The 23,865-nt window shown below is 41.4% G+C and overlaps 1 protein-coding gene and 1 long non-coding RNA gene across 2 annotated transcripts in view; both read left to right on the top strand.

Moving 5' to 3' along the window:
- TMEM178B (transmembrane protein 178B) overlaps positions 1-23,865 on the top strand; it is a 160,977-nt gene that overhangs the window by 81,902 nt on the left and 55,210 nt on the right. The window lies entirely within an intron of this gene.
- On the top strand, positions 6,002-6,398 carry LOC142205116 (uncharacterized). The gene is made up of 4 exons (XR_012716176.1): positions 6,002-6,027; positions 6,062-6,091; positions 6,126-6,155; positions 6,292-6,398. It is a non-coding gene; the product is annotated as an uncharacterized LOC142205116 (long non-coding RNA).

Below are 23,865 nucleotides of genomic sequence, written 5' to 3'. Positions count from 1 at the left end.
TGACTTAATCTGAATTATACAAATGAAATAATTATGCACCAATCCATACGTCTCCTATTTACACAGTGTAGTACCGATCACAGACTGTAGATGTCACTACAGAGGCCAAATACTTGCATAAACAGCCATGATTACGGCAGCAACAGTAAAGCGAGAAAATAGAAATCTTCAATTCCGTTCCTTGTATGGAAAAGATATCTTGGTCCTCGGGATTTTAATTCTTATACAGTGAGACAACTGCCGGGGTTGATAAGGATATATCGTACATTGTACCGGGGGTGATTTCATGTTTCACATTACACAAAATAAAAAAGTTTCTTCCCAAAGAATCTTGCAGGCGACTGATAAGGAAACGCGTCTCTTATGTGATATATTGAAGTCATTAGATAGAATTTCTGTAGCGAGGACCAAATATTGTAGGAAAGATTTTCCTTCAATTAAAAAGAATTTCAGAATACGCGAAACTCTAAGAGTTCTGAGTATGAAACTTGTGCTGTCGGGGCCTGGGGGTACGCTGGGTGATGGCTTCATAATGATACGTTTCCCAGAACTGGGAATTGTAAGATCTTCTCTTTATTAAAATGTATTATACGTGCCATTAAGACTTAAAGGGATTGTGCGGGATTCCAAAAACATGGCGGCTTTCTTCCAAAAACAGCGCCACACCTGTCCGTAGCCTGTGCGTGCTATTGAATTTAACTTTAATGGAGTGGAAAGGTAACAAAAAGTTCATAGGGAGGTGCGGCCATGTTTTCTAATCTCTACTAGGAAAGTTCAGACTGAAGACACCTTTCCCCTGCAGTGGCCACTACAGGGGTGATGCAGTATTGCATGCATCCATTAAAATAAATGAGGGCCTTATAATGCATAGTTGGGTGGAGTCCTCCAAAGTGTACTGTTATTAGATTAGAAGTAGTCACTATAAGTTGGTAGTATATGGCACTATTAAAGGTGACTATATGTATACATAACAAGTTTTTGGCAAGTAAAAGGTGCCTTTAAGACTCTTGGTGATGTCATGTGTCCAGGGTCACCACTGAACCTGTGATTGGGCCTTGGCGATCACGTGGCGGGGCACGCTGAGTGTTAATAGACCCTAGAGTATAATCATCTCACTTCTGGTTTCACGGGAAACGAAGCTTCAAAGTTTCTGGTTTGGGATGAAGCCGAAACTTTTGAAATATTTGAGTCAAATTTGGTTTGCAACGAATCGGTTCACCCTTCTTTTGTCCAACCACTAGGACTTCCAAGCTCAAAAAATTGCTCCATGTGAACCACCCCAAGTGAGACAGCAGTTCCATAGATGTGAATGGCACGGGGTCATCCGAGCATGCGCGCCGGTAGTCCATCTTCATGGGCGCGTTGGAAAATCTGTAGGCCTCCGTTTTCAGTCTAAAAGTTTAGCAATTTTTATTAATAATCCATGACCGAGCTAATACAAAATATTATATGATCATTGAAATTTCCCTTCCGTTCCTGTGAAATTGTCCGTTTTCTGATTTCCATTCATCCCAGACCATGTGCGCGGCAGAATAGAAATCTCCAGATATAGTCATGTTGCTGTGAGCGTCTGCGCCGCATCCAATCCTTTTGTTTAAAGAATATCACTTCCCGCTTCTAATATCAAATGAACAATAAAGCCAAAGAAATATCACAAAGCGCCTCCCATTGTCACGAGCCCACACACAGGGTTTAATAGCCGAGCGCTACAATATAGATCAGATTATCGGGCTGCACAAAGGCGAAAAAAAAACACAAAAAAAGCCAACAAAAAACGGTTCTGTCTGTAAATTCTCTTTGTAGGTGACTGCTGGGCGAAATTATATACGTCAGAGAATGGCGAGCGCTGAGCAGAGATCCTTCAGTATTATGAGCTGCAGAGGAAATCACGCTTATAATATACCGCGGGCGGATCTTACTGTAACCTGCCATACAGTGGCTGTGTATTGGTATAAGGAGATGGGGGAGGGGAGGCGATAGCATTGCTATATCATTGACGTAACGTGCTGCCATTCGTTAGCAAATATTGTTCGATGTAGCCATAAAACACTCACTATTTGCTATGAGGAAACCATCAGCAAGCTGGGACTGCTTAGCTCATTAAAGGGATTCTACCATTAAAACATGTTTTTTTCTAATGACCATAAGAAAGGCTATTCGTCTCCTACCTTTTGATGTGGTCTCCGCCGCGCCGGTCAACTGAAATACCGTTTTTTCCCGGTATGCTAATGAGTGTCCGGCAGCAATGAAGGCGGGCCCCAGCGCTCCTACGCCAATGGAGGCCTCCCCACTGCTGCCGGAACTGGGCAATCCAGCCACGCCTTCTTCCTGATCTGCCTCCTCCCCTTCTGTGCCCTCTTCTTTCGTCATCATGGGTGACGCATGCGCAGTCGGCTCTGGCATCGCGAGTGAACTCATCCAGGTGTCAGAGGGCTGTACGGACCTTACTGAGCATGCGCAGTACACTCTGTTCGGCAAATACTTTGCGGAGCGTACTGCGTATGCGCGCAATTGCGGCCTCACAAATATGACCGCCAGCCGGTATGCGCAGTCGGCTCTAACAGGGTCTCGCTGCCAGAGCCGACTGCGCATGCGTCACCCATGACGACGAAAGAAGAGGACACAGAAGGGGAGGAGGCAAATCAGGAAGAAGGCGTGGCTGGATTGCCCAGTTCCGGCAGCAGTGGGGACGCCTAGTGGACAGAACATTAGAAGTCGTGTTGTGCAGTTGTCACGTTTTGTGTTGTACAGGATTGAGACGCCTGTAAATTGCGATTTCCCGATCCTGCAGTAACACTTCATAGCTGCCAGTGTTTTGCATACTGCGTGTCTTGCATTTTTTATATGGAGTGGTTAAAAAAAATAAACATGAATCTCGGCGTACAGGCCTATAATATTAAATATTGATCACATTGTGTGCTGTAAATTTGGGTTTTAACATTTTATGAGTCTCATCTTGGTATTATCTAGGCTGCATCTCTGTTAGTAATGGTGGACAAGACAATCAAGAAAGAAAGAAAGAAAGAAAGTAAGTAAGTGAGGGAGAGAAAAGATAGATAGCAAACAGAGATAGATATGGAATAGATAGATAGAGCAAAAAGGAGCTGCAGCCATATAACAGTAAAGCTCAGGTGCAAATCTTCAAGGTCAATGGCAAAGGATTAGGCACAAATGTCAAAAAATAGAGGCAGGAATCTAATATGTGAAAAAGGGGATTTTATTAGCCTAGATCAGGGGCGTAACTACCATAGAGGCAGCGGAGGCGGTTGCCACAGGGCCCGGGCCATTAGGGGGCCCGGTGACAGCCGCCACCGCTGCGGTTTGTTTTTTGTTAAATAGGCTGTTAGGGCCCCTATTCAGTTACCGATCCTGGCCCAGCCAGGATCGGTAAGTGACACCGCGGGCCCCACAAATACTATCATTATACTCGGGGGTCTTTGCAGACCCCCGAGTATAATGATCGGTGGACCGGGAGAGGTAAGGGAACATAACAAACAGTGTTACTTAGCCCTCCACGATCCTGCCAGGCCTCCTTTCTGACGTCACATGAACCCGGCCTGCGTCCCGAGTCATGTAACGTCTGACGTCATTTCATAAGGACGTCAGCGGAGAAGACAGCGTAGGAGCAGCGTAAGAAACAGTAATTCTTTATGTTTTTATTCCCCCGGGTCTCCGATTATTATACTCTGGGGTCTGAAAAGAGTATAATGATTGTTTATGGGTGTCCACTATGTGGCATAATACTGTGTGCAGGGGCCACTATGGGGATAATACTGTGTGCAGGGGCCACTATGGGGGATAATACTGTGTCCAGGGGCCACTATGGGGGCTAATACTGTGTGCAGGGGCCACTATGGGGATAATACTGTGTGCAGGGGCCACTATGGGGGATAATACTGTGTGTAGGGGCCACTATGGGGGCTAATACTGTGTGCAGGGGCCACTATGGGGATAATACTGTGTGCAGGGGCTACTATGGGGGATAATACTGTGTGCAGGGCTTACTAAGGGACATAATAGAGTGCGGAGGAGGGGGTCGGTCGAGGTCTTCGACGTCGGTGTCGGTTGAGGGGGGGGCCATGTCAAAAGTTCGCCACGGGCCCTGCCATTCTTAGTTACACCACTGGCCTAGATAGATATTAGATAGATAGATAGATAGATAGATAGATAGATAGATAGATAGAAGGATAGATAGATAGATAGATAGATAGATAGATAGATAGATAGATAGGAGATAGATAGATAGATAGATAGATAGATAGATAGATAGATAGATAGGAGATAGATAGATAGATAGATAGGAGATAGATAGATAGATAGATAGATAGATAGATAGATAGATAGGAGATAGATAGATAGATAGATAGATAGATAGATAGATAGATAGGAAATAGATAGATAGATAGATAGATAGATAGATAGATGGATAGATAGATAGATAGATAGATAGATAGATAGATAGATAGATAGGAGATAGATAGATAGATAGATAGATAGATAGATAGATAGATAGATAGGAGATAGATAGATAGATAGATAGATAGATAGATAGGAAATAGATAGATAGGAAATAGATAGATAGATAGATAGATAGATAGATAGATAGATAGATAGATAGCAGATAGATAGATAGATAGATAGGAGATAGATAGATAGATAGATAGATAGGAGATAGATAGATAGATAGATAGATAGATAGATAGATAGATAGGAAATAGATAGATAGATAGATAGATAGATAGCAGATAGATAGATAGATAGATAGATAGATAGATAGGAGATAGATAGATAGATAGATAGATAGGAGATAGATAGATAGATAGATAGATAGATAGGAAATAGATAGATAGATAGATAGATAGATAGATAGGAGATAGATAGATAGCAGATAGATAGATAGATAGATAGATAGCAGATAGATAGATAGATAGATAGATAGATAGATAGATAGCAGATAGATAGATAGATAGATAGATAGATAGGAGATAGATAGATAGCAGATAGATAGATAGATAGATAGATAGATAGATAGATAGATAGATGTACCAGTGTGAATAGTCATTTTGCCGCTGTCTATATCTATAATGAGCTGGACACAATCTGCTTCTTTATGGAGGACTGATGGATATTTTTTCATGTTCTATTCCTGTATCCGCTCTAAGTAGGAAAGAGAAATCACTATTCGGGATGATTGTTAAAGACCCCCCAGGAGCGGGCGGATAAATGATGTCAGTAGTTTTGAGGAAATCAGCCATTTCTATTACATTTGTAATCCCTCCTCATTCCGGGTGTATTAGGTCGGTGCTGGCTCAGCGCGTTGTTTCATCCTGCCGGACCTCTCTACCATATCTCTGCTCCACCGCCACCGCCATCATTATCGTGCTCAGGCCCAATTACGGGGGTAGAGGACTTTCATAAAAAGCCATGGTCTTGGTTGTTCATGGACAGGGGGATTATGGGTAATTAATAGTACTAATGAGTCTATGGGAGACTGTACCTAGTCAATGAATCAGTACAGCGCACACAATGCAGGATATAAGAATAACACCCAAGTCTTCTCCTTCTACCCAGAAAAATCATCTCCTATAACAGTGCCAGTATGAGAATAATACCACCATATGATGTCTGAACAACTGTGCATGGGCTCTATCACTCATCTAGAGATCTAGAGTTAAGTGCTCACTTGCTTAGAGATCTAGAATTAAGTGTTTACTCACTCATCTAGTGATCTAGAGTTAGGTGTTCACTCATCTAGTGATCTAGAGTTAGGTGCTCACTCATCTATTGATCTAGAGTTAGGTGCTCACTCATTCAACCAGAAGTCTACAGTTAGGTGCTCACTAATCTAGAGATCTAGAGTTGAGTGGTCACTCATCTAGTGATCTGGTGTTAGGTGCTCACTCATCTAGAGTTAGGTACTCACTCATCTAGAGTTAGGTGCTCACTCATGTAGAGATCTAGAGTTGGGTGCTCATTCAACTAGATGTCTACAGTCAGGTGCTTACTCATCTAGAGATCTACAGTTAGGTGCTCACTCATTCATCTAGAGATCTAAAGTTAGGTGCTCACTCATCTAGTGATCTAGAGTTAGGTGCTTACTCACTCATCTAGAGATCTAGAGTTAGGTGCTCACTCATCTAGAGATCTACAGTTAGGTGCTTACTCACTCATCTAGAGATCTAGAGTTAGGTGCTCACTCACTCATCTAGAGATCTACTGTTAGGTGCTCACTCACTTATCTAGAGATCTACAGTTAGGTGCTCACTCACTCATCTAATGATCTAGAGTTAGGTGCTCACTGATCCATTTGCTTACTCATCAAGACGTCTAGAACTAGACCACTGATTTTCCCTGTCTGTGTTGCCTGCCTTTACTTCTGGAAGGAGATGAACATGACAGCTGATGACAACCTGTTTAATGGATGGCACCCAGTATGGGGACAGCAAGAGCTGCTGAGGGGGAGGGGTGCCATCCTGCTTTTCCAGGCTGCTGAAAGGAAAGATCATCCCCTGTAGGCTGTATATTGGCGACCATTATAGTTGTGACCTAGCTTTCCCATAAACAGATGACGCTCATGTTTGCTGCTCGTGGTGCGGAGTCAGCAGAGCGGTGGGATCTTCTCCGGCCACCCCGCTCTATAGCCATCATGATTAGTATTCGATCGGTGCAGAGTCAGTCTTTGCATTCCTTGATTGCAGATTCTCCGCGGCTTTATTTTCTATTTTTCCCACCTTTTTATGGGTTTTGCAGGACGGCTGCAAATTGCAGGATGTGAAATCAAAGGAGGCTTTGAGGAAGCATGACAAGGGATATGTTACTATGGTGACAGCAGGGCCTGCCGGCTAGGATACGAGCCAGACTGCCAATATGGGGGAGAATGATTATCTGCGGGTATGGGAGGAAGGCGGGAAAGAGCCGAAACGGACAGAGCTGGAGAGAGCGCCGCCAAAGACTTTACATGACAGATTGACCCTGATATCAGGGGCGTGAGGAACCAGAGCTTATCTCTATATATGAGCAATTACTACCTGTATATACCAGGCATACATACGCTATATACATGCCCAGAAATACTCATACATATATACAGGTTCTCCTACATATATGTAAATACTCATACATATACACATGTATATACTCATACATATACACATAAATACTCATACATATACACATAAATACTCATACATATATACAGGTTCTCCTACATATATGTATATACTCATACATATACACATAAATACTCATACATATATACAGGTTCTCCTACATATATGTATATACTCATACATATACACATAAATACTCATACATATATACAGGTTCTCCTACATATATGTATATACTCATACATATACACATAAATACTCATACATATACACATAAATACTCATACACATATTCTCATAGATAAATGTATATACTCATACATATACACAGGTTCTCCTACATATATGTAAATACTCATACATATACACATAAATACTCATACACATATTCTCATAGATACATGTATATACTCATACATATACACAGGTTCTCCTACATATATGTAAATACTCATACATATACACATAAATACTCATACATATACACAAATTCTCATAGATACATGTATATACTCATACATATACACATAAATACTCATACACATACACATAAATACTCATACATATACACAAATTCTCATAGATACATGTATATACTCATACATATACACAAATACTCATACATATACACATAAATACTCATACATATATACAGGTTCTCCTACATATATGTATATACTCATACATATACACATAAATACTCATACATATATACAGGTTCTCCTACATATATGTAAATACTCATACATATACACATGTATATACTCATACATATACACATAAATACTCATACATATACACATAAATACTCATACATATATACAGGTTCTCCTACATATATGTATATACTCATACATATACACATAAATACTCATACATATATACAGGTTCTCCTACATATATGTATATACTCATACATATACACATAAATACTCATACATATATACAGGTTCTCCTACATATATGTATATACTCATACATATACACATAAATACTCATACATATACACATAAATACTCATACACATATTCTCATAGATAAATGTATATACTCATACATATACACAGGTTCTCCTACATATATGTAAATACTCATACATATACACATAAATACTCATACACATATTCTCATAGATACATGTATATACTCATACATATACACAGGTTCTCCTACATATATGTAAATACTCATACATATACACATAAATACTCATACATATACACAAATTCTCATAGATACATGTATATACTCATACATATACACATAAATACTCATACACATACACATAAATACTCATACATATACACAAATTCTCATAGATACATGTATATACTCATACATATACACAAATACTCATACATATACACATAAATACTCATACACATATTCTCATAGATACATGTATATACTCATACATATACACATAAATACTCATACATATACACAAATTCTCATAGATACATGTATATACTCATACACATACACATAAATACTAATACATATACACATGAATGCTCATACTCTTACACCTTCGTACACCCACATAGGTATTGGTAGAAGCACACAGATACTCATAAATATACATATATATACCTATACCCACGCAGATACTCACACACATTCACAGATAATATAGCTGCTCATACTCACTTTCATAATCATGAAATACTCTAAGATAGATATACCTATAAGCATAGTTACACACCTATACACATACACACACTTAGAGATTTCTAAACCCAATTAGATACTGATTTGACACACATGTATTTATATATAGATAGTGATAAATACACATACATGCTTATATACATATAGGTAGCTACTGCTACAACACACAAAGACTCTCATACACACGCATACAGTATACACTTATACACACAGGAACTCAATTGCATAGATTCTCATACATATACAAAATAATATAGATAATTCACACACTCGCTTAGATACCCAATGACACACACTGAGAGACTCATACACAGAGATATTCATAAACACATACATTCTCATACATACACGTAGATACTGTAGATACTCATACACTGACACAGTCACACATACCCACTTAGATACTCATACATTCACACAGTCATACATACCCACTCAGATACTCATACACTAACACAGTCACACATACCCACTTAGATACTCATACACTCACACAGTCACACATACCCTCTTAGATACTCACACAGTAACACACACCCACTTAGATACTCATACACTCACACATAACCACTTAGATACTCATACACTCACACAGTCACACATACCCTCTTAGATACTCACACAGTAACACACACCCACTTAGATACTCATACACTCACACATAACCACTTAGATACTCATACACTCACACAGTCACACATACCCTCTTAGATACTCACACAGTAACACACACCCACTTAGATACTCATACACTCACACATAACCACTTAGATACTCATACACTCACACAGTCACACATACCCACTTAGATTCTCATACACTCAGTCACACATACCCACTTAGATTCTCATACACTCAGTCACACATACCCACTTAGATACTCATACACTCACACAGTCACACATAACCACTTAGATACTCATACACTCACACAGTCACACATACCCACTCAGACACTGATACAAGCGCACACATACATAGACACTCGCACCCACATTCACTGTGTCATTTTGGGTAGGTACTCTATGCTTTGTAGGTGTCGGTTTTCAGCACCTCTTCGATCCCTCCTCAGCCATAAAGTTTTCCTGTCATGGTCCCCATATTTGGGTCAGTCAGACCTTTAAATCTTATTATATAGAGTGAATGTCTTTTTGATAAAACGGTGGCGTTGTAGAGGAAGATGGAGAGTGTGCGAGTCAGCGATGATAATACCAGTGGGTGTGAGGATAGATGTGATAAATTATTTTTATGATATCAGCCAAGACGTCTTGTATTGAGTGGAAATTGAAGCCTCGAAAAATAGCAGGAACATAACATAAGGTAAGGTTATTCTTGATACGTAACGCATGAAGCTGCAGAGGCGCGACACAGATGCTGGTTTATGTGACATCACCTAGTTTGTGCATAAGCGTGACTATATAGACTTTTACAGAGGGGGAAAAGTTTAGACTGCGTGATGGAGGGAGAAGTATATAAATACATGCGCCATGGGCTACAATGCTGGGATAGGGTCATGGGGCCATAGGGAAGGTTCTCAAGAATATAACGCAGAATGCTAAAATTCTGTCCCTTTATATAGGGCCAACCACTCAAAACCTAATGGGCTCAATTTATATGACCTAAACAGATACCTGGTGAGCTCCGATCCAGGACTGATCCTATAGAAGTCTCAACCTCCTCTGTGATCTCAATCCATAGACCATACAGTGATCTCAGATCCTACACCATACAGTGATCTCACACCCTAGACGATACAAGGATCTCGGACCCTCATACATTGATTTCACACCCTAGACCATACAGTGATCTCAGAACATAGGCCATACAGTCATCTCTCATACTAGATTATGCAGTGATCTCAGATCCTAGACCAGTGATGGTGGTCCTTTAGAAGACCTAGTCACCAAACTGCAACCCAAAACCCACCAATTTATTGCAAAGTGCCAACACAGCAACTTAACCTTAATAGTGAGGTTTTGTTTTGAGAAAAAAACCTCATACATTAACATATTTTGTCTTAAAAGAAAAGCACACAGTAGCCCTCACACAGTATAATATACTCCACAGTAGGCCCCCCACACAGTATTATATGCTTCACAGTAGACCCACACACAGTATTATCTGCTCCACAGTGGCCCCCACACAGTATAATATACTCCACAGTAGGCCCCACACATTATTATATGATTCACAGTAGGCTCACTCATAGTATTATATGCTCCACATTGGCCCCCCACACAGTATAATATACTCCACAGTAGGCCCCCACACAGTATTATATGCTTCACAGTAGGCCCACACATAGTATTATATGCTCCACATTGGCCCACACATAGTATTATATGCTTCACAATAGGCCCACACATAGTATTATATGCTCCACAGTGACCCCCCACACAGTATAATATAATCCACAGTAGGCCCCACACAGTATTATGTGCTCCACATTAGGCCCCACACAGTATTATATGCTTCACAGTAGGCCCCCACACAGTATTATATGCTCCACATTGGCCCACACACAGTTTACATGAAGAGCAGCCGGGCAACCGCCTTCTTTCACCACGATGCAGGTGCATATGAATGACGTCATCGCACCTGTGTTAGGGCAGAGGTCACACTCTTCTGTCAGTGTAAGCCGCGGTCCCGTGGACCCATCGCCTACACTGATAGAGGGCTCTAGCATACGTGCTATAGGTTCGCCATCACGGTCCTAGACCATACAATGATTTGAGACCTTAGACATATTGTGATCTCAGACTCTCATCCCACCTGAAGCCGTCCTCAGACGGACTCCTCAGTGATCTTGGTTCCCAGGCGGCGTTGTCCTCCTTTTGGAGTAAGCAATCTGCATATTTCCACCCAGAAAGCCTTGTCTGCAGACTCTGCACTTTCCCGCTGATTCACCTATGAAGGGTCAGTATCCCACTATGCAGATACATTTATATGTTAGAAAATTAGATTCAACACCATTTTTTTTTTCTGTTCCCAAAAAATATGTTGTTTTTAGCCGACCCAGCCTGACTTTCCTCCTGACTTAATTACCCAACTTGTCAGAATTCTCGGATGGTAGAGCGTAATTTACATTATAATCTGTCGGTGACGTACATTACCTGCGTACATGCAAATAGTTCTTATCAAAAAAGTGACAGGCCCTACAAAAATGTCTAAGTCACCCATGCTGCTGTCAATACTGCTGGGTGTACGTGGGCAAAGGGCCTGCCACCTGTAATGTGGCAAAGGAAGAAGAATTTGGATGTCGCGTTACGATGACTGCCAACTTAGCTGGTAAGAGCATACATCCAGAAGCAAAAGGACTGCTCTAGTGGGCCACAGATGTCCTACCGATGACAGGACATGCCCATGGGACCTGGCCTGCAGAAAAATAATGAAGCCACACAAAGTGTACAGTGATGTGGTCCATCTGCAAAAGAAGAAAGGACTCCAAACAATACCCTAACCTTAATGCCCAACAAGGGTCAGAGACATGTGACTACCTTCGCCTATGTTTATGGTGACCTCCTTAAGCCTGGGTTTCATGGGGAGTAGATGAGGAGCCTAAGGACCTCAAGGTCCTTAGACCTTAGACCACCACTTCGTCCATCAGTTGATCTTTGTAGATCTAGCCAGTAGACAGTGGTCATAAGTAGGACTTATCCCAGTTGCATCTAATAGCCCTAAATCGAGAAACGGAAGGGAGTTGTCCTTACGATTGTCCATCCAATCCTTCATGGTTGCCCAATAATAAGTTAAATGGGGTGTCCAACTCAAGGGATCTTTCAAGATCAACTGGTATAGAAGAGGTAGTGGCTAATGGGTCCAAAAATCTCCCATGTCGCATATTGCTCATTGTAAAGGCCTTTGGTCTGAATTATTACGAGGTCTCCAGAATGGTGGACCCGACTTTATTACAACCATAGAACCAATGTGATGAGGAAGTTTGAAGAACATATAGGGTTAAACATAATTCCATTCTATTTTACGGATCACAATCAAATTCTACCAAAATGGACGATTTCCACTTTGGGGAATCCCTACTTATCAGAGAGGGTAGCAAGTGTTGGACATTCCTACACTGCCACCACTGGAGAAATGGAATATTACACATTGTCCATCCAACACAATGAGAGGTCTATGTAATACAGGACAGGCTAGGTCCTCCAGAGTGAGAGACACTCTTTGTAACAACTCCCTACTTTCTTCAAGAGACCCTCAACAGAGGACCCCACCTCTATTCACCAGAATTTCCTTGCAGGGTACTTGAAGGAGCTGTATATATAGAATGGTAGGCAATTCTTAATCAAAACTGCTGGTATAGTTGCTTCATTTTTTTAATTATAGATGCAATAAAGGAATAAGAACAGTCTGATGGGTCTGCAAACCCTTTAAGAGAGAGGTAAGGCACCCAATTAGGAGAAGAAACCTCTTTTTCACATAAGGAAGAGTCTAAGCAGAGTAATAATAGAGAATAATGTATTGTACATCACCACGTAATAGCCGTCTGCCTCTATTGACTCTCTTCATAATAAGTGATTTCTGTGCATGGCTGTTAATTGCTATAATTGTGTGTGGCGCATATTAATGAGCTGGAGCGGCCACCGCGCATCTGATATCATACTAGAGGATGTGCCGCGAATACCCACAATCCAGGGCACAAGACTGGCACTGCCTTTAGACATGTCCTCTATTCAGATCAAACATAATTGTGATGGGATCGTGTCCACAGGTCTGACGGCCCCTTATCACTGGAGTAATGAGTCTTTTCCTGCAAAATAACCTAAAAAGAACCTGTCAGGAGGTATATAGGTTTATATGGTGGACAGGGGTGAACCATGGCTTTCTGCCGCCTGAGGCAGACGTCAGAAAGCCCCCCATCCCGGAGGAGGGGGCGGGGATGAGCGGGAGGGGGCGTGGCCGAGTGGAGGGGGTGGGGCCGAGCGGAGCGAGCGTCTTTAGCAGGCAGGGAGAGGACCTGCTCTCTGCCTGGACTGGTTTAGGTCAGCAAAAATGCCACTCTTCCCGTAGCCCTGGCATAGCGCCGCCTGAAGCGGTCGCTTCAGGTCACCTCATGGGAGGTGCGGCGCTGATAGCGGAGGGAGAGAAGAGGAGCTCTGTGATATATAGGCTTATATGAGAGAGGAGAGAAGCTGAGCTCTGTGATATATAGGGTTATATGATAGAGGAGAGAAGCTGAGCTCTGTGATATATAGGGTTATATGATAGAGGAGAAAAGCTGAGCTCTGTGATATATAGGGTTATATGATAGAGGAGAGAAGCTGAGCTCTGTGATATATAGGGTTATATGATAGAGGAGAGAAGAGGAGCTCTGTGATATATAGGCTTATATGAGAGAAGAGAGAAGCTGAGCTCTGTGATATATAGGGTTATAGGACAGAGGAGAGAAGCTGAGCTCTGTGATATATAGGGTTATAGGATAGAGGAGAGAAGCTGAGCTCTGTGATATATAGGGTTATAGGATAGAGGAGAGAAGCTGAGCTCTGTGATATATAGGGATAGAGGAGAGAAGCTGAGCTCTGTGATATATAGGGATAGAGGAGAGAAGCTGAGCTCTGTGATATATAGGTTATATGATAGAGGAGAGAAGCTGAGCTTTGTGATATATAGGGTTATAGGATAGAGGGGAGAAGCTGAGCTCTGTGATATATAGGTTTATATGGCAGAGGAGAGAAGCTGAGTTCTGTAATATATAGGGTTATATGATAGAGGAGAGAAGCTGAGCGCTGTGATATATAGGTTATATGATAGAGGAGAGAAGCTGATCTCTGTGATATATAGGGGTATATGATAGAGGGGAGAAGCTGAGCTCTGTGATATATAGAGTTATATGATAGAGGAGAGAAGCTGAGCTCTGTGATATATAGGGTTATATGATAGAGGAGAGAAGCTGAGCTCTGTGATATATAGGGTTATATGATAGAGGGGAGAAGCTGAGCTCTGTGATATATAGGTTATATGATAGAGGAGAGAAGCTGAGCTCTGTGATATATAGGGTTATATGATAGAGGAGAGAAGCTGAGCTCTGTGATATATAGGGGTATATGATAGAGGAGAGAAGCTGAGCTCTGTGATATATAGGGGTATATGATAGAGGAGAGAAGCTGATCTCTGTGATATATAGGTTATATGACAGAGGACAGAAGCTGAGCTCTGTGATATATAGGTTACTAGCTGGTACCCGCGACTTCGTCTGCGGTGATTGTAGAAGTGTGTATATACAGGCGCGGGTAAGGTTTTCGTACTGTGTATAAGGTATGGAATATAAAATGTAACTTTGTATCTTGTTTTTGCTGTAATTCTGAGAGCACATGAGACTTTTGTGTTGAATGTAATTTGTATTTCAGCCGCTATACGGTGTTGGTATAAACTGTACATAGTGACTTTGGGACAGAGGTATTTCAGGTTAATATACTTCGATATACGACATTGTATGATTTGTTATTTTCCGCCAGTATATGTAAGTTTTGGGCACAGGATACTCTTGAGTAAGCAACATAAAGTCTGGCCCTGTGCATGACAGCTTAGTAACTCCATGTGCCTCTTATTAATAGCAATTAACCCCATCATGTCCCTCACATTAACCCCAGTGTAAGAGTTACTGATAGAGATGAGCGAGTACTGTTGGGATCAGCCGATCCGAACAGCACGCTCGCATAGAAATGAATGGACGTAGCCGGCATGCGGGGGGTTAAGCACACCGGCTACGTCCAAGCGGAAGTACCCGGTGCATCCATTCATTTCTATGGAGCGTGCTGTTCAGATCGGCTGATCCCAACAGTACTCACTCATCTGTAGTTACTGATATGTGAGAGACTTGGAGGTAATAATTAAGTATCTTCATTACTGAGGTCTTTTATTAGTACCTCCATATGTCTCACATATTAGTAACCTTTATATGGGGCACACAGGGGTTAATATGAGGGACATGATGGAGTTTATTCCTATTAATGTGAGGCACATGGAGTTACTAACACTAAACTAATAACCCCAAATGCCTGACATAGGAAGTAAAGGAAGGGACCTGTGTGTTTCTTACTTTCAGTTTGCTAGCAGCTTCGGCAGGAGCTATCACTATAGCAGGCAGAGACCTGAGCGACTAAGCTCCACCCCCTGGGTTTCCTGCACATCTCGCAAAGGGGAGTGTCCTTATGCCTCAGCTCTAGCAGAGACTTCATTTAACTCTTGCAGGTCCTGTGCTGCTGGCATGCCAGTGAAATATGGCAGGAGTGCCACTCTTGGCATGTGTGCCAGGGGTTGCTGACCTCTGCTGTAGGGGGTAATATGAATTTTGTGGCTTGCTATGGTCCAAAGTGTGTGAGATTGCAGAGATGGTGATGTGAGTTTGGGTTTTGTGGGGGTCCTGGGAAAAACGTATGTGCGCTATTGTGACGAAAAGTAGCCTATTGCACAATCGAGTGTAGGGACTATGTTTGTGGAAAATTTCAGCCAAATCGGTGGAGCGGTTTTTGCGTGATTGACCGCCAAAGATCCGAACATCCAAAGGGTCCTGGGAAAAACGTATGTGCGCTATTGTGAGGAAAAGTAGCCTATTGCGCAATCGAGTGTAGGGACTATGTTTGTGGAAAATTTCAGCCAAATCGGTGGAGCGGTTTTTGCGTGATTGACCGCCAAACATCCGAACATCCAAAGGGTCCTGGGAAAAACGTATGTGCGCTATTGTGACGAAAAGTAGCCTATTGCGCAATCGAGTGTAGGGACTATGTTTGTGGAAAATTTCAGCCAAATCGGGGTCCAAAGTGTGTGAGATTGCAGAGATAGTGATGTGAGTTTGGGTTTTGTGGGGGTCCTGGGAAAAATGTATGTGCGCTATTGTGACGAAAAGTAGCCTATTGCGCAATGGGGTGTATTAACTATGTTTGTGGAAAATTTCAGCCAAATCGGTCGAGCGGGTTTTGCGTGATTGACTAACAAACATCCGAACACACAAACCCACAAACATCCAAACTCACAAACTTTCACATTTATAATATTAATAGGATATGATAGAGGAGAGAAACTGAGCTCTGTGATATATAGGGGTATATGATAGAGGAGAGAAGCTGAGCTCTGTGATATATAGGGTTATATGATAGAGGAGAGAAGCTGAGCTCTGTGATATATAGGGTTATATGATAGAGGAGAGAAGCTGAGCTCTGTGATATATAGGATTATATGATAGAGGAGAGAAGCTGAGCTCTGTGATATATAGGGTTATATGATAGAGGAGAGAAGCTGATCTCTGTGATATATAGGGTTATATGATAGAGGAGAGAAGCTGATCTCTGTGATATATAGAGTTATATGATAGAGGAGAGAAGCTGAGCTCTGTGATATATAGGGTTATATGATAGAGGAGAGAAGCTGAGCTCTGTGATATATAGGTTATATGACAGAGAAGAGAAGCTGAGCTGTGTGGTATATAGGGTTATATGATAGAGGAGAGAAGCTGAGCTCTGTGATATATAGGTTATATGATAGAGGAGAGAAGCTGATCTCTGTGATATATAGGGTTATATGATAGAGGAGAGAAGCTGATCTCTGTGATATATAGGGTTATATGATAGAGGAGAGAAGCTGATCTCTGTGATATATAGGGTTATATGATAGAGGAGAGAAGCTGATCTCTGTGATATATAGGGTTATATGATAGAGGAGAGAAGCTGAGCTCTGTGATATATAGGGTTATATGATAGAGGAGAGAAGCTGAGCTCTGTGATATATAGGTTATATGATAGAGGAGAGAAGCTGATCTCTGTGATATATAGGGGTATATGATAGAGGAGAGAAGCTGAGCTCTGTGATATATAGGTTATATGAGGACTCTCACTGTCAATCATTCTATGTGGGCGGGATAAGCAGGACTCTCACTATCTCTCCTAGGAGTCCTGTCCGGATTTACTCCGCTGTGTTTTTAAGAATTTCTGCTCCAGATCGTATAAAACAATGTATTAAGTAGTTCAGCCTGTGAATGCAATACCCTATAAAACCTGCGGACAGGTGTGGCGCTGTTTCTAGATAAATCCAGTATGTTTTTGTAAACCTGTACAACCCCTTTAACTTTTGCGCCATCAAGTCCTTGAAGTTCTCTCCATGGATCTTATTTCTACTCCATTTCCCTCCGCTATATTGACTGTAAAATCGAGCAGACAGTTTATTTCAGATTCCTGATTGATTTATACATCATAAATATGAATTGCCGTCATCATCGCTTTGCCACCGCTCATAGGACCGCAGTTATTAAGGGCAAACCGAGCCCCGGCACAAATCCCTTTTTATTATTTTTTACTGTTTGGGACTTGATTTGCACAAATGTGCCGGGATTCTGACCGGAACGTCTGGATTTATGGAGCAAGATGGCGGAGACTGCAGAAGTGTGAAATATGGCCTCGGTGTGGAGCGGGGAGAAGGCGTTCTATTCAGTACAGGAGCTGGAGGAAGACAATGTCATGGATGTTTCTTATGAAGCAATGCAAGGATATAGCTAGGGGGCGCTGTCACTGCAAAAAGTAACAAAAAGTTTAGAATATGGTCTCAGTCATGTATAGGAATAGTAGTCATTGTGTAATAGCACAGTGATGTCACAGGACAGGATAATACACACAGTGATGTCACAGTACAGGGATAATACACACAGTGATGTCACAATACAGGATAATACACACAGTGATGTCACAGTACAGGGATAATACACACAGTGATGTCACAGTACAGAGATAATACACTAATACACACAGTGATGTCACAGTACAGGATAATACACACAGTGATGTCACAGTACAGAGATAATACACACAGTGATGTCACAGTACAGAGATAATACACACAGTGATGTCACAGTACAGGGATAATACACACGGTGATGTCACAGTATAGGATAATACACACAGTGATGTCACAGTACAGGATAATACACACAGTGATGTCACAGTACAGAGATAATACACACAGTGATGTCACAGTACAGATAATACACACAGTGATGTCACAGTACAGGGATAATACACACAGTGATGTCATAGTACAGAGATAATACACACAGTGATGTCACAGTACAGGGATAATACACACAGTGATGTCACAGTACAGGATAATACACACAGTGATGTCACAGTACAGAGATAATACACACAGTGATGTCACAGTACAGGGATAATACACACGGTGATGTCACAGTACAGAGATAATACACACAGTGATGTCACAGTACAGAGATAATACACACAGTGATGTCACAGTACAGGGATAATACACACAGTGATGTCACAGTACAGAGATAATACACACAGTGATGTCACAGTACAGGATAATACACACAGTGATGTCACAGTACAGGATAATACACACAGTGATGTCACAGTACAGAGATAATACACACAGTGATGTCACAGTACAGGGATAATACACACAGTGATGTCACAGTACAGGATAATACACACAGTGATGTCACAGTACAGGATAATACACACAGTGATGTCACAGTACAGGGATAATACACTAATACACACAGTGATGTCACAGTACAGGATAATACACACAGTGATGTCACAGTACAGAGATAATACACACAGTGATGTCACAGTACAGGGATAATACACACAGTGATGTCACAGTACAGGATAATACACACAGTGATGTCACAGTACAGGATAATACACACAGTGATGTCACAGTACAGGGATAATACACACAGTGATGTCACAGTACAGGATAATACACACAGTGATGTCACAGTACAGGATAATACACACAGTGATGTCACAGTACAGGATAATACACACAGTGATGTCACAGTACAGGATAATACACACAGTGATGTCACAGTACAGAGATAATACACACAGGGATAATACACACAGTGATGTCACAGTACAGGGATAATACACACAGTGATGTCACAGTACAGGATAATACACACAGTGATGTCACAGTACAGGGATAATACACACAGTGATGTCACAGTACAGAGATAATACACACAGTGATGTCACAGTACAGGGATAATACACACAGTGATGTCACAGTACAGGGATAATACACACAGTGATGTCACAGTACAGGATAATACACACAGTGATGTCACAGTACAGGATAATACATACAGTGATGTCACAGTACAGAGATAATACACACAGTGATGTCACAGTACAGAGATAATACACACAGTGATGTCACAGTACAGGATAATACATACAGTGATGTCACAGTACAGAGATAATACAATCCCTTCAAATGAAAATATTCTGCCACTTCCACCCACCACTAGAGGGAGCTCACCACATAGGGATGTATACAGTCCTTGGAAACACGCAGCTAATTCGCCTCCCTTAGAGGAATCGCTGCCACAGACAGTTGCAAAATACTTCTTGAATATAAGATGTAATACTGACAGCACTGCCTGGTTTAGTTTAGGGCAACTCGGGTGAATGTGACAGAATGGCGGTAATATGGCGACCATTCAGAGTCCTGCAGGGTTGCCGGAGTGACAGAGGAAACAATGAGTCCTAGGAGTTTATTAAGTTGGGTCGCTCCTCTGTGAGCTCTCGCCTCCGCACAGGAAATTACCAGTCGATATCTTAGAAGTTTGGAAACACTGAATGTGACGGCTGATAACACTTGATGGGTCTGTCATGTTTTTCGGTTTTCCCTGTGACATTTGCAGAACTTAATCTTCAGGATTTCTGATGGATATAATGAATCTAGGCTGAAAAAACAGAAATAAGAAAAAGTGAAGGAGAAATTCAATATACCGTATTATACAATGTATTCACTGAATGGGGTAGAATAATGGTTATAGCGAAGTCTATGGAAAGATGGAGAAAGTGAGCGCAGCTCTGGAGTATAATACAGGATAAGTAATGTAATGCATGTACACAGTGACTGCACCAGCAGAATAGTGAGTGCAGCTCTGGAGTATAATACAGGATAAGTAATGTAATGTATGTATACAGTGACTGCACCAGCAGAATAGTGAGCGCAGCTCTGGAGTATAATACAGGATAAGTAATGTAATGTATGTACACAGTGACTGCACCAGCAGAATAGTGAGCGCAGCTCTGGAGTATAATACAGGATAAGTAATGTAATGTATGTACACAGTGACTGCATCAGCAGAATAGTGAGCACAGCTCTGGGGTATAATACAGGATAAGTAATGTAATGTATGTACACAGTGACTGCATCAGCAGAATAGTGAGCGCAGCTCTGGAGTATAATACAGGATAAGTAATGTAATGTATGTACACAGTGACTGTACCAGCAGAATAGTGAGCGCAGCTCTGGAGTATAATACAGGATAAATAATGTAATGTATGTACACAGTGACTGCATCAGCAGAATAGTGAGCGCAGCTCTGGAGTATAATACAGGATAAATAATGTAATGTATGTACACAGTGACTGCACCAGCAGAATAGTGAGCGCAGCTCTGGAGTATAATACAGGATAAGTAATGTAATGTATGTACACAGTGACTGCACCAGCAGAATAGTGAGTGCAGCTCTGGAGTATAATACAGGATAAGTAATGTAATGTATGTACACAGTGACTGCACCAGCAGAATAGTGAGCGCAGCTCTGGAGTATAATACAGGATAAGTAATGTAATGTATGTACACAGTGACTGCACCAGCAGAATAGTGAGCGCAGCTCTGGAGTATAATACAGGATAAGTAATGTAATGTATGTACACAGTGACTGCACCAGCAGAATAGTGAGCGCAGCTCTGGGGTATAGTACAGGATAAGTAATGTAATGTATGTACACAGTGACTGCACCGGCAGAATAGTGAGCACAGCTCTGGAGTATAATACAGGATAAGTAATGTAATGTATGTACACAGTGACTGCACCAGCAGAATAGTGAGCGCAGCTCTGGGGTATAGTACAGGATAAGTAATGTAATGTATGTACACAGTGACTGCACCGGCAGAATAGTGAGCGCAGCTCTGGAGTATAATACAGGATAAGTAATGTAATGTATGTACACAGTGACTGCACCAGCAGAATAGTGAGCGCAGCTCTGGAGTATTATATACCCCTATGGACAGGTAACTCCTGACAACTTTTCCCCAATGTTATTATAGAAACTTTTAAAAGTTCGGAAAGAGAGGGAGTGAATTTTTTTTTTTTTTTTTAGCAAGTGAAAGGAGAGAAAGAAAACGATTTTCTAGCTGGAATGCAGATAAAATGAGCCGTGATGAGCCTTAGGATGGGGCGAGGGGGGCGAGAGATAAATCCGAAATTCAATTTTTGTAGAAAAAAGGCTGACGGCAAAACTTTAAATTAAACTAATTAAACATTCGTCTGATTCCCCGGAGGAGCGATCTTCACACTCCATTTATGACTCTTCTTTTTTCCTTTGGTTTTATTTGTTTACGTTGATGAGGTTTTGTTACAGTGTCAGGTATGTATAAAGGAGGGCCCCTCCCCCCACCGAGGCGATGATAAGAAGTCGGCAGAGATCTCAGTATCTGACCTTCAGACTCCTGTTATGTCTAGACACTAATGTCTATCCGAGCATTTTACCTCAGATTGTTACTTTCTTAACAACTTTAGACTTTTCCGTCTTCAGAACTTTGCGTTTCCTCCTCTCGCACCGCAGTCGCCTTGAAGATGTGACCCCGTCTGCTCTTTTGTCTTTGAAATATCCCGCAGTTCAGCCTTTCCTTCAGTCCTCACAGATTCTTCTTCATTTGCCGAACTTTTTTTTGTTTTTGTTTTTTAGAAACGATAATTTTTTTGTCGCAATATGGCGGCCACGTTTATAAGGAGGTGAATTTGGCGCGTGCACTGCAATACATCTCTAGTAGGAATGTCTGATGTCAGTTTGCATGTATTCTCCTTATACACAGTAATGGACATCCGGTCCGGCCAAAATTGTTGGGGTTAGTTGAAATTCCACTAATGTTTATGGCCAGTCTTACCATGGTGACCTTAGATGTCCATATGGGAAGGTCACACTCATATATATATACTGTACGTAGTGTATGTATATCATTAGGAGATACCGTGTATAATGGGTTAAGCCGCGGCCTGGTGGAGTGTGAAGAGACTGCAGGAGGAGCGCTGTGTCTTGGAGTCCATGTTCCATTGCGGTTAATAGACAAGTGTCATGATTGATGGCAGATAGACCGGGAGACGTTGCGTTCTGTCGCTTCTGTCGGCTTTTAAATCATTTTTTTTCCCAGATAGCCATCACCTTGTGGGAGAGGAGTCAGAATGAATCTATAAGCCGTCAGCTCCCCGTGTATGGAGGACAATATATAATGCTTCATATTTAAAGAAGGGCAATTTGCCGAAAACACGGAATAATTCTTCCAGAATCCAGTGGGAAGGATGTGTATTTTTACATTTTTTTTGCAATAATATGGCCACTGGGGGGCAGCATTCTAAATAATACGTTGGACATGCTGTTGCTTAAAAGGAATGTATCACCAATTTTTTTATTTATTAAAACCATTTATTAATCTGAGGTGTTATCTTCTATTGTAATACTGTCCGTGATGTGAATGAGGTGATTGCTGTATAGAAAACCCCTATAGAAATGGCAAGTGTCAGTCCGTTATTGAGCTTAGTGGTCAGAGTGAACATTGGAGGATATACTTTAGATATATATATAGTGACATGGAAATAAAATCAGCAAAAATTCTAAAAAAAAAAAAAAAAAAACCTTTCGCATAAAAACTCCTGGTCTGGTCTGGACTTACACTGATGTGGTGCAAGGGTATGCACAACAGACCAAAAAAAAATCCAACACAAGCCCAGTATGACTAATATATCGCCTTCCGTACATAGAAGTATATGGATTGATGTCCAAGCTTGAACACACCAACCATCCTTTGACATGGGGCACTCTAAGGCCCTCATTCTAGTGACTGCTGGAGGTCTGAGCTGTTGAGAAAATCCCTTTAATTGGGCATTGACTATCTTTAACTCATACAATTCATACTGTAGAGACATAGTTGTGACCTACTATAGAAAAAGATGGAGGTGGGGGATATGTCCCTACTCATTTTGCCATCTTTACAGATCTTTCCTGCTCAAATTTTGAGGGTCTACAATGGGAGGTGCC

The sequence above is a fragment of the Leptodactylus fuscus genome, chromosome 5 (assembly GCF_031893055.1).
Source record: "Leptodactylus fuscus isolate aLepFus1 chromosome 5, aLepFus1.hap2, whole genome shotgun sequence".
Lineage (NCBI taxonomy): Eukaryota > Metazoa > Chordata > Amphibia > Anura > Leptodactylidae > Leptodactylus > Leptodactylus fuscus.
Note: the sequence above shows the minus strand (reverse complement) of the source record. Positions and strands in the feature narration are given on the sequence as shown.